Genomic DNA, 12375 nt, shown 5'->3' with positions numbered 1-12375 from the left:
CTTTGTGTAAAATAGTGGGTCTGTGGAAACCACACACGTTCTGATACTGCTCTCAGAGTGGCTGTTAGTGAACCTGAGCACCATGGGAAACTGTGTTGGCATCCAAGGGCGTTAGCTAATGGTAAAGTTCAGCTGGGTGGACTCTTGTGTTTTACAGTCAGAATTGTTAGTTTTCGTTATGGGCAGTCTGTTTCCCTTTTATGTGTGAAAAATATTCTTACGAGCCAGTTACGTATATTGTGTGTGTGTTTCATTTCATAAACACCCTTGTTGCTTTTTCAGGTTTTTACCTCCTTTTCTTTTGTCTTGGGGGAGGGGACAGGTGTGCAGTTTTTGTTTTTGTTTCCTCCCTTCTCCCCCTCCCCACCCCAATTGGGGATGATCACAATCCCCTTCCTCCGCACCAGATAACTCTGGAAAATGAACTGCTGAGTCTGGGGATAGCACATAAGTGCTCTTAACATTTCATGTTTCATGAGAAATGTGAAATAGCAAAGTAAACCTACTGGCAGCGCAGGTAGCTGCATTTGGATTAGTAAAAAGAAATTAAGTAGGCATCTGTTACACTTCATGAAACAAGTGGCTCATACAGAGACATATCAGGTTTGGCTGGTACTGGTCATGTGATGCACAGGCAACTTAGACCTTCGTTACCATCTCTGCATCTCTTCCTTTGTCATTACCATGAGCGAAGCGGTTTGGGGACAGTCCAGGATCGCGAAGGCTTGTTTTGCCCAGATTAAGTTGAAAGTCTGAGTGCCATGCGAGGAGAGGCCTCTTGAGTGCAGAACTCAGATGACTCATGAATAGGGTCTGGAGAGCACTGCAACCTTCTGGGGTTTCTTTACGCTATCCTTTTAGTTGCCCCTGACCTAAATTAATAGCTCAATGCATGACTTGGGAAATACTTTTAAATGTTGTCTTAAAGGTGAAAATTCTCTCATTGAAAAAGCATTTTTGTCTGCATTGCTCATCACTGAGAGCTGGGGGGCAGCTAAAGCCACCCCCACACTGCACTGCATAACGTGAGCACCCAGTACCAGTGCTAGGTAGAGGGAGACTGCTTTTTTTTCTGTCGTTGTCTTGTTTTGTTATCGGAAGATAGAGCTCTCTCGTCATCCTAACCTCTCCTGAAGAAAGGTGAATTACTATCCAGATAAAGACGTGGTTTGTTATAACTTAATTAAAATCTTGGATTCAAATGAGAAGCTCTAAGCTAAGTATTCAGAATTCTTTCCCATATAATAGCAAAGTAATAACAGGGTTTGCTCCGAGTTCTGGGTGAAATCTGCGGGCTAGTCTACACTGGCAACACGAAAGTGCTGTCACGGCAGCGCTTTAACATGGCTTGTGTAGTCACGGCAGAGCGCTGGGAGGGAGCTCTCCCAGCACTCTCAAAAAACCACCTCCGCCAGCGAGCACCTCCCAGTGCTGGTGCACTGTCTACATTAGCGCTTTATAGTGCTGAAACTTGCGGTGCTCAAGGGGTTTTTTTTTTTCATACCCCTGAGCAGGCAAGTTGTAGCATTGTAAACTGCCAGTGTAGACAAGCCCTGAGAGATTGCTGTTGTGGTTGTGTGGAGGACTTTCCACTGTGCTTTGCAAGTGTGAATAATGGAGAGCTTTCTCTGCAGTTAAACAGTAAGAGAATACAGTGTTTATGGAGTGCATTTAAAAAAAAATCACATTGGGAGTCAAGACTATTAGCATCTGTATGTGCCATACAAATAAAGAATTAACCACTGCATCTTACATGAATATATGGTTCTCCCAGTTACCTTTAAATAGGTGGCTTCTTATCACATAGCTTTCGTTAGATGTTTGTTCATCAAATTTTGTTCATGAAAATTAGTAGATGCAACCTAAAATCAGAATTAGTATTTTAAACATTTTCTCTAATTCGGCTGATTATTTTAGCAGCTGATTCTAACATACAGTCATGCACGTTTTCCTGAATTTCCTTAGTGTAAGGAGGGAGCATGGACTGTCCCAAATAATCCAGCTCAGGAATGCCCAGCATTGTGCCTGAGATTTCTCCAGTTTTAATGTTTGTATTCCATTGCTTTTCAGGGGACGGGGAAAAAACCTGCATTTAGAGCTGTTAGGAATGCATAATTGACGAAAGTAAAATGGATTGCATGCAAACCGCTGGGATCTGGCGATAAGGGAGAGAGAGAGAGAGAGCAGTGATTTCAGGATTGGAGCCATTATCTTTGCAGCCCACCGAAAGTGGGGGAGGGGGGATGTTTAACTCTTAGCAAGAATGGAAAGCCCTTTAATTCACTCAGCAGCAACAGAGGCTATGCACTCAGCCCACCCCAAGCGGGTGAGTGGGGGAAGGGCACATACTTTCTGAATGAAGGGCAGGGGAGGGGGGTCTAGGGCTTTGTCAGCATGGCCGAGAACACAGACTGCTGAGGTGGAGAGTTAAACTTTGTACTTGGCATCTTGTTTTACTCTTGGTCTGGAGGTGGGGACTGACTTTTTGAATGCAGTTTAGACTCAGCTCTACGTGAATGTGGTAATAGCTGAGGGAGGACTCCAGCCCTGTATGAGGGTGGTGTGACTGGGGCTATACTGCTGGAGGTGTCCCAGGGAATGCAAGCCAACCCAGCCCATGTTCCTCCTGGGACTCCCAGCTCATGCACTGCAGAGGGAGCCCCACCAGTTTGTGAGTGTGCACCCCTCTTGCCCCTGCCATGTTCTGTTGGCTTTTCTGTTTGCTTTGGTATGTCCTCTCGCCGTGAGGCTAAAGCGGTCTTGTGCAATGTCTGGGCTCCCCACCTGCGTTCTGCCACGCCCTTGTGCAGGGTGTGTGCTGGAGAAGCTTGGCTGGTGGTGCTGTTCTGTTTAATGCAGTGCAGGCATAGGTAAGAGTCTCCCATTCATGTGTCAGAAGATGTGGTCAGTCGTGCTGGGGCATGATGTTTTTTTAAATGAATTTTAGCACTTGACACACTTTTCTCTATCTCCCTATCCCAATTCGCAGAAAAATAACTTGCCAGTTGACCATTTAAAGATATCATGGTTCTCTGTGTAAAAGGAATATGGGTAACTGCATTCTGCCTATCTATATTACTCATGCAGTTTCAGTAGGACATGGTCTGCTACTCATCCTGTCCTGGGTGCTCCACGCTGGAGGTGGCTGCATTTCTGTGTTAGATTATATTAAATGATCCTTTTGTGTGCTAATGAATCTGCAAGGCAGGGTGGATAAAAATCAATGTTTAAAAACAAATTATTTTTTTAATTTTTGTTTAAATTACAATATGTTTAAACATAGTTATTTTGAAAAAAAATGAAATCTGAATTTAAAACAAAATTAGTTAAAGCTGAATTTATTATAATCTCTTAAAACATTTAAATAAAAAATAAACTTTGTTAAACCCGTGAGCCCCTGTCAGAAACTTGAGTTAAAAGGCTGCTTTTCTGTATAAAGAGAGAATTGGGGGAAAACATCTAACTTTGGAGGTCAAGCTTTATAAATATGGCACAATAGGTCACGTGCTGTGTTAAGGGCTTGATCCTGTGGGGGGACCCAGGGGCTGTGCTCTTCGGAGCAAGAGGCTGGAAAAGTCATCAGAGATATTGGGACCTGGCCTCTGACTCTAGGAGACGTCGTCATTTAGCTCATCAGAATCACCCACTGAGCCCACCTGGGTGGTCTCATACTCCTGTTTTATAGCTTCTCCCTATCTGAGCTCTGATTTTCTCAGTTCTGAAATTATGAATATTTATGACTCCACCCATCATTCACCATTTTCTGACATACTAAAAATGTACAGTTAATAAGAATCTGAAAACATTAAGGTATATGATTGCTTAAATAAATGTATATAGTTGTAGTGGACTCTCCTAGGTAGCAAAAAGATGCACCAAATCTAGTGTAAAGGCTCTAGTTAGTTGTAAATCAGCATGTTTTAATGGTTAGATCAGCTAATGACAATGCACCGTTTTTAGAAATGAACTGAAATACAAATGGAGAAGTTGATTTTAAATTGAGGCTTTTCACTTTAAATCAGTCCACCCAAAGTGCTTTGGAATAATTTTGAATGGAAAGCACTGTATAAAGGGGAGACCACTGTACCTACAAACTAAAAATATTAAGGAAAATCCAACAAGTGATTGTGTCAGAGTCAGGAATACCTGTAAAGCCAATTATACAGCTTGCTAGAAGATGGACTCCAAACTTGTCAGCACTTAATAAATCACATCATCCAGCTCCTTTTAGCTATTATGAGCCAGTCACGTTCTTACATTTTGAGGGTTTTTTCGTTCCAGAGAGTTGGGGGTAGTTTGGCATGGGCTGCAGTTAAATCAGTTTGTTGTGTGTTAGGAAAAGTGAGAACCCTTTTAGGTCCAAATAGAGTAGTGCCCTTTCGGGCATGTGTAGTTTCTGGTAGCATGAAAGAAATACACTTTCAAACTTGCATCTTATGAAGAGGGCATCTGTAGTAAGAATAGAAAAATCCTCAGTGTTCTTCTCTTAGCTTCTGGCAGTTCTCCAGATGGTCTGGAAAAGTACTGTTCATGCTGGCATTCCAGCCATGCAGTGTTCAAACTGTATCACCTCTTTGCGCAATAATGCAGTGGTTTCATCCCAGAGCAAGGAGGTAATAGTCCTTCCCCAGGTGGCTAAGAAAAGATCACACCTACCGTGCTATAGCAAGAGAGATGTAGGGTAAAATTTTCAAAAGTCCCATCTCAGAGATGGCTGGAGAGCCGAACTGTCAGTGCCTTTTAATGTCAGCTTGTCCCCTAAAACGCGTGCTTTTTAAAACTTTACCCATAGACAAATAGGAGGATAATTCTGAGAACAACAACAAGAGCAAGTTGGGCTGCTGGGAATGTGTGGTGAATAAGGGATTGCAAGGACCAAATATGAAGACACAGGGTGGAAATGTAGGATTACTATTTGTTCTGGCATTAAATAGGCAAGTTAATTCTTTCAGGCTGGCATTTGGCATGTCTGCTCTCAACTGGAGTGTTTTGTGCCTCATTTCACAGATGGTCATGTGTCTGGTTTTGAGTTATTGTGATCCTGCGTTAGCATCACCTGATTTAATAGCTGCACATGTGCTGTGGAAACTGCAAAGGGAAATAATTAAACGTAGGATGCACATCTTTCCAGAGTAGGGACCACGATGCCGCTGTTCAGCTCGAGCATGGTGCTGCGTGGGCATGCTCTGGAGATGGCTGCTTCGAGTTATGTGCATTCAGCACTCGAAGCAGCCGCGCTGCTCTTCCTGTTCCTCTGGCACTGGGAGGGCAGGATTAGCCAGAGCTCTGTAGTGTTGGTTCCAGGGATAGTGCTGCAGGGCACGGTGGTACAGAGAGCAGTGAGGGGGATCAATAATAAAATAGGGGCTCTTCACAGAGTTGGGTTTTTGTATTGAAAGCTTTTGCTCAGAAAAGGCCTGTGTGATAAATTCTTGAATTCTGCAATTTTCTATTTTCATGACATTTTCCTCCATCTTTTTACCAAAACGTTTACCCAAACCATTATAAAACCTCTTTGTTCGCCAAAAACTGTTTTCTTACAGAGATTTGGATTTTTAGTAAACAAAACTTGTGTAAAAATTCAGTGCTATGCAAAATTTCATGAAAAACAGAAATCTGTTTTGACCCTGGGGAAATGGGAACAATGTCAAAACATCAGTTTTCCAAGACAGACTGGTTTTTTCAACCAGCTCTAGTTATTAACTTTCTGTTCTCTTCTTTCCCCATCTTTTTTTGTTTTTGCTTTTATTTCAATCCTAGTAGCAGTAAAAATAGAGGTACAATAACTGATCCCTTTGGCTGGCGGGGTTGCTTTGTGGTTAGTTGGTAGCATTCCGGGGGTGCTGTCGCCCTTGGGGTCTTGTCGATGACTCTGGCGGGTTCCCAAGTATCATAGAATCATAGAATATCAGGTTGGAAGGGACCCCAGAAGGTCATCTAGTCCAACCCCCCGCTCGAAGCAAGACCAATTCCCAGTTAAATCATCCCAGCCAGGGCTTTGTTAAGCCTGACCTTAAAAACCTCTAAGGAAGGAGATTGTACCACCTCCCTAGGTAACGCATTCCAGTGTTTCACCACCCTCTTAGTGAAAAAGTTTTTCCTAATATCCAATCTAAACCTCACCCACTGCAACTTGAGACCATTACGCCTCGTTCTGTCATCTGCTACCATTGAGAACAGTTTAGAGCCATCCTCTTTGGAACCCCCTTTCAGGTAGTTGAAAGCAGCTATCAAATCCCCCCTCATTCTTCTCTTCTGCAGGCTAAACAATCCCAGCTCCCTCAGCCTCTCCTCATAACTCATGTGTTCCAGACCCCTAATCATTTTTGTTGCCCTTCGCTGGACTCTCTCCAATTTATCCACATCCTTCTTGAAGTGTGGGGCCCAAAACTGGACACAGTACTCCAGATGAGGCCTCACCAATGTCGAATAGAGGGGAACGATCACGTCCCTCGATCTGCTCGCTATGCCCCTACTTATACATCCCAAAATGCCATTGGCCTTCTTGGCAACAAGGGCACACTGCTGACTCATATTCAGCTTCTCGTTCACTGTAACCCCTAGGTCCTTTTCTGCAGAACTGCTGCCTAGCCATTCGGTCCCTAGTCTGTAGCTGTGCATTGGGTTCTTCCGTCCTAAGTGCAGGACCCTGCACTTATCCTTATTGAACCTCATCAGATTTCTTTTGGCCCAATCCTCCAATTTGTCTAGGTCCTTCTGTATCCTATCCCTCCCCTCCAGCGTATCTACCACTCCTCCCAGTTTAGTATCATCCACAAATTTGCTGAGAGTGCAATCCACACCATCCTCCAGATCATTTATGAAGATATTGAACAAAACCGGCCCCAGGACCGACCCTTGGGGCACTCCACTTGATACCGGCTGCCAACTAGACATGGAGCCATTGATCACTACCCGTTGAGCCCGACAATCTAGCCAGCTTTCTACCCACCTTATAGTGCATTCATCCAGCCCATACTTCCTTAACTTGCTGACAAGAATACTATGGGAGACCGTGTCAAAAGCTTTGCTAAAGTCAAGAAAGTAGCTCTCTCACAGCCAGCTAGAAGTAAGAGATACAGAAAAGGGGGCAGATGCCCCCTTGATTCAATGGCTTAGTCAGATACAACAGAAGGGGCAGAGTAGAGCTTAAATCTCCCCTAGGCTGTAGCCCCATAGCAGATACAGAGCTGAGTCAGTACTTGGGGGTAATTACCTCTAAGTACAGATCTGTAAGTTCTCCTAGGTGGAGTCACACATAGTGGGTGCCCCATGCCTCCTGCTTATTGTTGCTTATCATGTAAGCTGCAGGCCCCTGCTAGCTGCAGCCTAGCTCTCTGCTTCCCAGCCAGTGTCCCTCACCCAGCTTGTAGGATGCTGCCGGCTGTGCTGGATTGCAAGCGTGAGGGCAGGCTCTGCTGAGGGAGGGGAAGGAAAGCCAGCATGCTTAGCTGATGGGCTGCACTGCCATGTATCTCTACATAGCAAAGGGGAGAGGGAGAGGGATAGCTCAGTGGTTTGAGCATTGGCCTGCTAAACCCAGGGTTGTGAGTTCAATCCTTGAGGGGGCCATTTAGGGATCTGGGGCAAAAATTGGGGATTGGTCCTGCTTTGAGCAGGGGGTTGGACTAGATGACCTCCTGAGGTCCCTTCCAACCCTGATATTCTATGAAAACTCGAATGCTGCCAATAAAATAGAGGTTAGCAACCATGTTAATAATGTAAAGTTTGGTACCAGTGGGTTTAGGAGGACAGCTGCTGCTCTGGTGCTTGGCACTAGTGACCTGGAGTGATGGCTAACCCTTGCCCTCCTGCAGAGTTGTCATGGAGGAGTGCTGTGGCATGAGTGTGCAGTAATGCAGTTAGGGTTGCCATCTTTCCAATTGCACAAAACAGAACAACCTTGTCCTACCTCCTGCTCTGCCCCTTCTCTGAAGCCCAGCCCCCCTCCCTCACTTTCACTGTGCTGGGGCAGTGGGGTGGGATGCGGTAGGGAGTATGGGGTCCAGCTGGGGTTATGGGCACTGGGGTGGGGCCGGGATGAGGGTTTTGGAGTGTAGGAGGGGCCTCCGGGCTGGGGCCAAGGGGTTTGGTATGAGGGAGGGGGCTCAGGGCTGGGGCAGGGGTTTGGAGTGTGGGAGGGAGTGCGGGGTCTGGGAGGGAGTTGCGGGGGCAGGGGGTTCTGACCTGGGGCAGGGAGTTTGCGATAATGGCTCCAGCCGGGCAGCGCTTACCTCAGGCTGCTCCCGGAAGCAACTGGCATGTGCGGCAGAGGCATGCCAGGCAGCTCCCATTGGCCGCAGTTCCAGGCCAATGGGAGCTGCGGAGCTGGTGTTTAGGGTGGAGGCAGCACGTGGAACCTCCCCGGCTGCCCCTGAGCCTAGGAGCCAGACATGCCGTCCATTCTGGGATCTGCATGACGTCGGACAGGCAGGGAGCCTGCGTTAGCCCCACTCTGCTGCCAGCCGGACTTTTAATGGTCCGGTCAGCGGTGCTAACCAGAGCTGTCAGGTTCCCTTTTCTACCAGATGATCTGGTTGAAAACTGGATGCCTGGCAACCCTAGATGCAGTCGTAGAGGGACAAATGCACACAGGCACCTGGGTGGGACGAGCACTGTGCTCGGGGGTGGTACCTTGGGCTCGTGGCTGGCACAAGGCCCCTGAGCAGGAGACTCAAAGGGAATTAGAGATCAGATCACGGCACCAGTCATGTCTTGATTCCCTACCTGACAATATGTTCCAGAACCTTTAGGAGAGAGGGGCTGGGAACTGAAACCACACAGGGCTCTCATAGACACCTCCTTCCTGCCGTCAGCTTGTGTGTTCCCCAGGGAAGTCATTACACCAGTCCCAGTGATGATAGCAATTGCCCTACTGTAGTTAATGCAAGCCTTGGCGCGCGTGTGTGCAGACGCATGAGAGAGAACATTAAATAGGTTGGGGGCTCTTTTAATGTTTGCATAAGCAGGAGAGGGTGTCTAAGAGGTAAGTACTTGGGTACACATCTTTCAGCTCTTGGTGTCTTGCACTCTAGGGCTTGCTAGGCAAAGGAGGCATTGATTTTTTTAAACTGTTTGTTTTTAAACCTTTTCGCACTTGCTCTTACTGATTTAGGTGCTCAGGGGGTTTTTTTAAGAGGGTCTTTTTAGTTCAGTCCTTTGCCATGAAATGTATAATGCTGAGAGACAGCACTCCCCTTGCACTCTGCATTCTCAAAACAGCATCGTTACATTTTTAAACATTGTATTGCTTTAACTATTTTGATTAAGTGCGTGCAAATGGACCGGTGATTATGTCTGCTTCTTGTGACAGACAAGTACCTTCCTTGATGGGCTTTATTCACAGCATCCTTCTGGGGAATGATGCTAGGAAGTCCCAGCCTTGGGCTGCCTTATGTTAGAGCATTGGTTCCCAAACTGGGGTTCACAAAATGTTACAGGGACTTCTCGGGGAAAAAAAATCCCTAATGGCGGACAGAGCTGTCCCTAGGGCCAGCAGCCCAGAGCCCCTGGACTTCCAAGAGCTAAGCAGATCAAAGCAAGCATTTCTGTCACACTGAGGAGATTTAAACTTCAAGACTCCTTATAAGAAATGGAAAGGGAGGTGGACATTTTTTGCTGTTTTTTAAAATTAAATAGGCTACTAGTATTGTTTTTAAAATTATTGTGAAGAACAAGTTTAAGCTTTGTTGGAACGTGCGTTGTTTGCCTGGACTGCTCAAGACCTGAATGTTTGTGTAGGAGGAACTCTTTGAGCTGGATTCTTAAATACCTTCATGTTGTTTCACATCTGATACTCCTTGATGAAACCTAGGAGCCTTGTCTTATATCAGGCTTATTCAAAGTGATACAAGCTACGAAAGTGAGATCTTGGAAGAGTGTTGCCATTTTCATAATGTAATAAAAATACTGTAATTATAAATAACAATTAATAATAAATAGTGTGTAATAAGCATGTCATAAAAACAAATTTTATATTTCCAAGATCACTGCTTTTATAATTTATACTCAGGTAAAGGAGAAAATCCCTGGAAATATACATTTTTAGGAGCAGGTTTGCGAGACTTGACATTTAGTTCACAGGTTGTTAACGTTTGGGAACCACTGTGTTAGAGGAAGAACCAGTGCTCTGTCTGAAGTGTTGGGAATCAAACAGTTTAATGGTAGAGCTTCTCTTTCTGCTGTTTGTTTTTGTGTTCATACTGACTTCTTTTAAGAGCCTTGAATCACGACTATTGCACGCAGTGTACATATATGTCTGTTTGATGCTGTTGCTAGTCTGCTTGTGGTGGTTGTTTTAGGTCTCTGTTGACCATGCAGTTGCACTAAGTCAGTGGTCTCCAAACTTTTTATTCCCAAGACCACTTTTTGAATTTAAGGGCAACCCAGGATCTGCCCTGCCCCTCTCACTCCATCCCCCCTCTCTCTGTCGCTCACTCTCCCCCACTCTCACTCACTTTCACCAGGCTGGGGTAGGGGGTTGGGCTTTGGGAGGGGGTGCGGGCTCTGGGCTGGGGCCAAGGGGTTCACGGTGTGGGAAGGGGCTCTGGGCTGAGCCTGGAGCAGGGGGTTGAGTGCAGGAGGGGGTGAGGGGTGCAAGCTCTGGGAGGGAGTTTGGGTGCAGGAGGGGGCTCCAGGCTGGGGCACAGTGTTGGGATGCAGGAGGGAGTACAGGGTGCGAGCTTTGGGAAGGGGGTCAGGGCTGGGGCTTGGGTTGAGGAGCGGTAAGGGGTGCTGGGCTCCAGGAGGGGGCTTGGGGCTGGGGGTTGAGGTGTGGCCTCCCACCGGGCAGCACTTACTTCCGGCAGCTCTCGGTGTGTGGTGGAGCGTGGCTGCCGCTAAGGCAGGCTCCCTGCCTACCCTGGCCCCACGCTACTCCCAAAAGGGGCCAACGCATCCCTGAAGCCCCTGGGGGAGGTGGCGAGGGGCATGTGGCTCTGCGTGCTGCCCCTCTTTGCAAGCACTGCCTCCCCAGCTCCCATTGGCCACAGCTCCCTGTTCCCGGCCAATAGGAGCTGCCGGGGTGGTACTTGCAGGCAGGAGCAGCGTGTGAAGGGAGATCCCTGCACCCCTCAGGGCTGTGCTGGCCACTTCCAAGAGCAGTGTGGGATCCTTAGCGGCAGCCCCACCAGCGATCACAATCGACTGGGAGAGCCTCTGGGGTCAACCGCGATTGACCAGTTGGTGACCACTGCACTAAATATACAGGCTCAGAAGTACCACTTTAAAAGGGGACTTTAGTCATAATGATCCTTCCGTGGGAGAGACCAAGCACCTCATGCAGATGGGAGCAGCTCTGCACAGTACCCACAGGTTACTGTGACATTACGTTTGTGCTCAGAAATTCAGTTCGTTAAATAATGTAACTGTGAGTATGAAGTCACTGCTGTCTGAAACGCCTTTCTTTTAAAAAAGGGGGAAAGTGTCTAGGTTCCCATTATGGAAAGCTTTTAAAATTGTCTGCAATTCTACAGTCATGCTCCGAAGTGCAAATAACTGACCTGCTTTTCAGAAGTGCTAAGCATCCAACAGCACTCATTAAGGTCAATGGGATTACTCGGGTGTCTGCAGGACTGGGGCCTCAATGAACAAGACTAGCAGTAGATAGGAGGCAGGAAGTCTGTATATCCCCATTTTTGCAGATGGGATCACTGAGGCACAGACAGACATGGCAAAGTATTTTCTGTGGGGGAAAAAAGGGGAAATTCTAGGTAACCTAGAGGGATTTGGATGAGGAGTGGATGTGGGAAATAGGAAAAGAGAGTGATGGGGAGGAGGGGGTTTGCAATGATTATAGAGACCAGTAGGAAGAAGCAAAGGCAAAGCAATTAATCCCTTTTAAGGATTTTTTCAGTGGTTACAACAATTGATTTCTACAAATTTATGACCTTTTTGCCATCTTCGGTGCTCTAAATCAAAAAGAGGCAAAATATGTCAAGGATCATTTCTGTTAGATGCTAAATACAATTGCATTTGAGCTGACGGCTTGTGCTGCACCATTCATGGAATAGTAACAAGAAAAGGTCTAGTTTTAGTGATGGAAATACTGCCAAAAGTAATCACATTATAAACTGCCATATGTAAATATAATAGTGTACTGTATCAAAGTGTGGTATTCCATGTACAGAATACTTAATAGCGTTTAGGAGAGATCGTGTGACAGCAGAATATGCTTAAGAAAGATGTGTGTAAATTAGATTGTATTCCTAACGGAATGAATGAAATGATTGTTTCTCTAAAGATGCTACTAATGCCTGATCAGTTGATGTCTTTGATTACAGAATCTTTCAGCTAATGGCTTGCTAGCCTATTTGTGGATTTCGGTTTCAGAACTAGTAGCAGAATTAGCAGTTATAGCCAGATCTACGTATGTTT

At 46.1% G+C, this 12375-nt stretch overlaps 1 protein-coding gene across 7 annotated transcripts in view; it reads left to right on the top strand.

Annotated features, from left to right (window-relative positions):
- Window positions 1-12375, top strand: part of MFHAS1 (multifunctional ROCO family signaling regulator 1) — a 136114-nt gene that overhangs the window by 48163 nt on the left and 75576 nt on the right. The window lies entirely within an intron of this gene.

This window comes from Lepidochelys kempii, chromosome 4 (assembly GCF_965140265.1).
Source record: "Lepidochelys kempii isolate rLepKem1 chromosome 4, rLepKem1.hap2, whole genome shotgun sequence".
NCBI lineage: Eukaryota > Metazoa > Chordata > Testudines > Cheloniidae > Lepidochelys > Lepidochelys kempii.
Note: the sequence above shows the minus strand (reverse complement) of the source record. Positions and strands in the feature narration are given on the sequence as shown.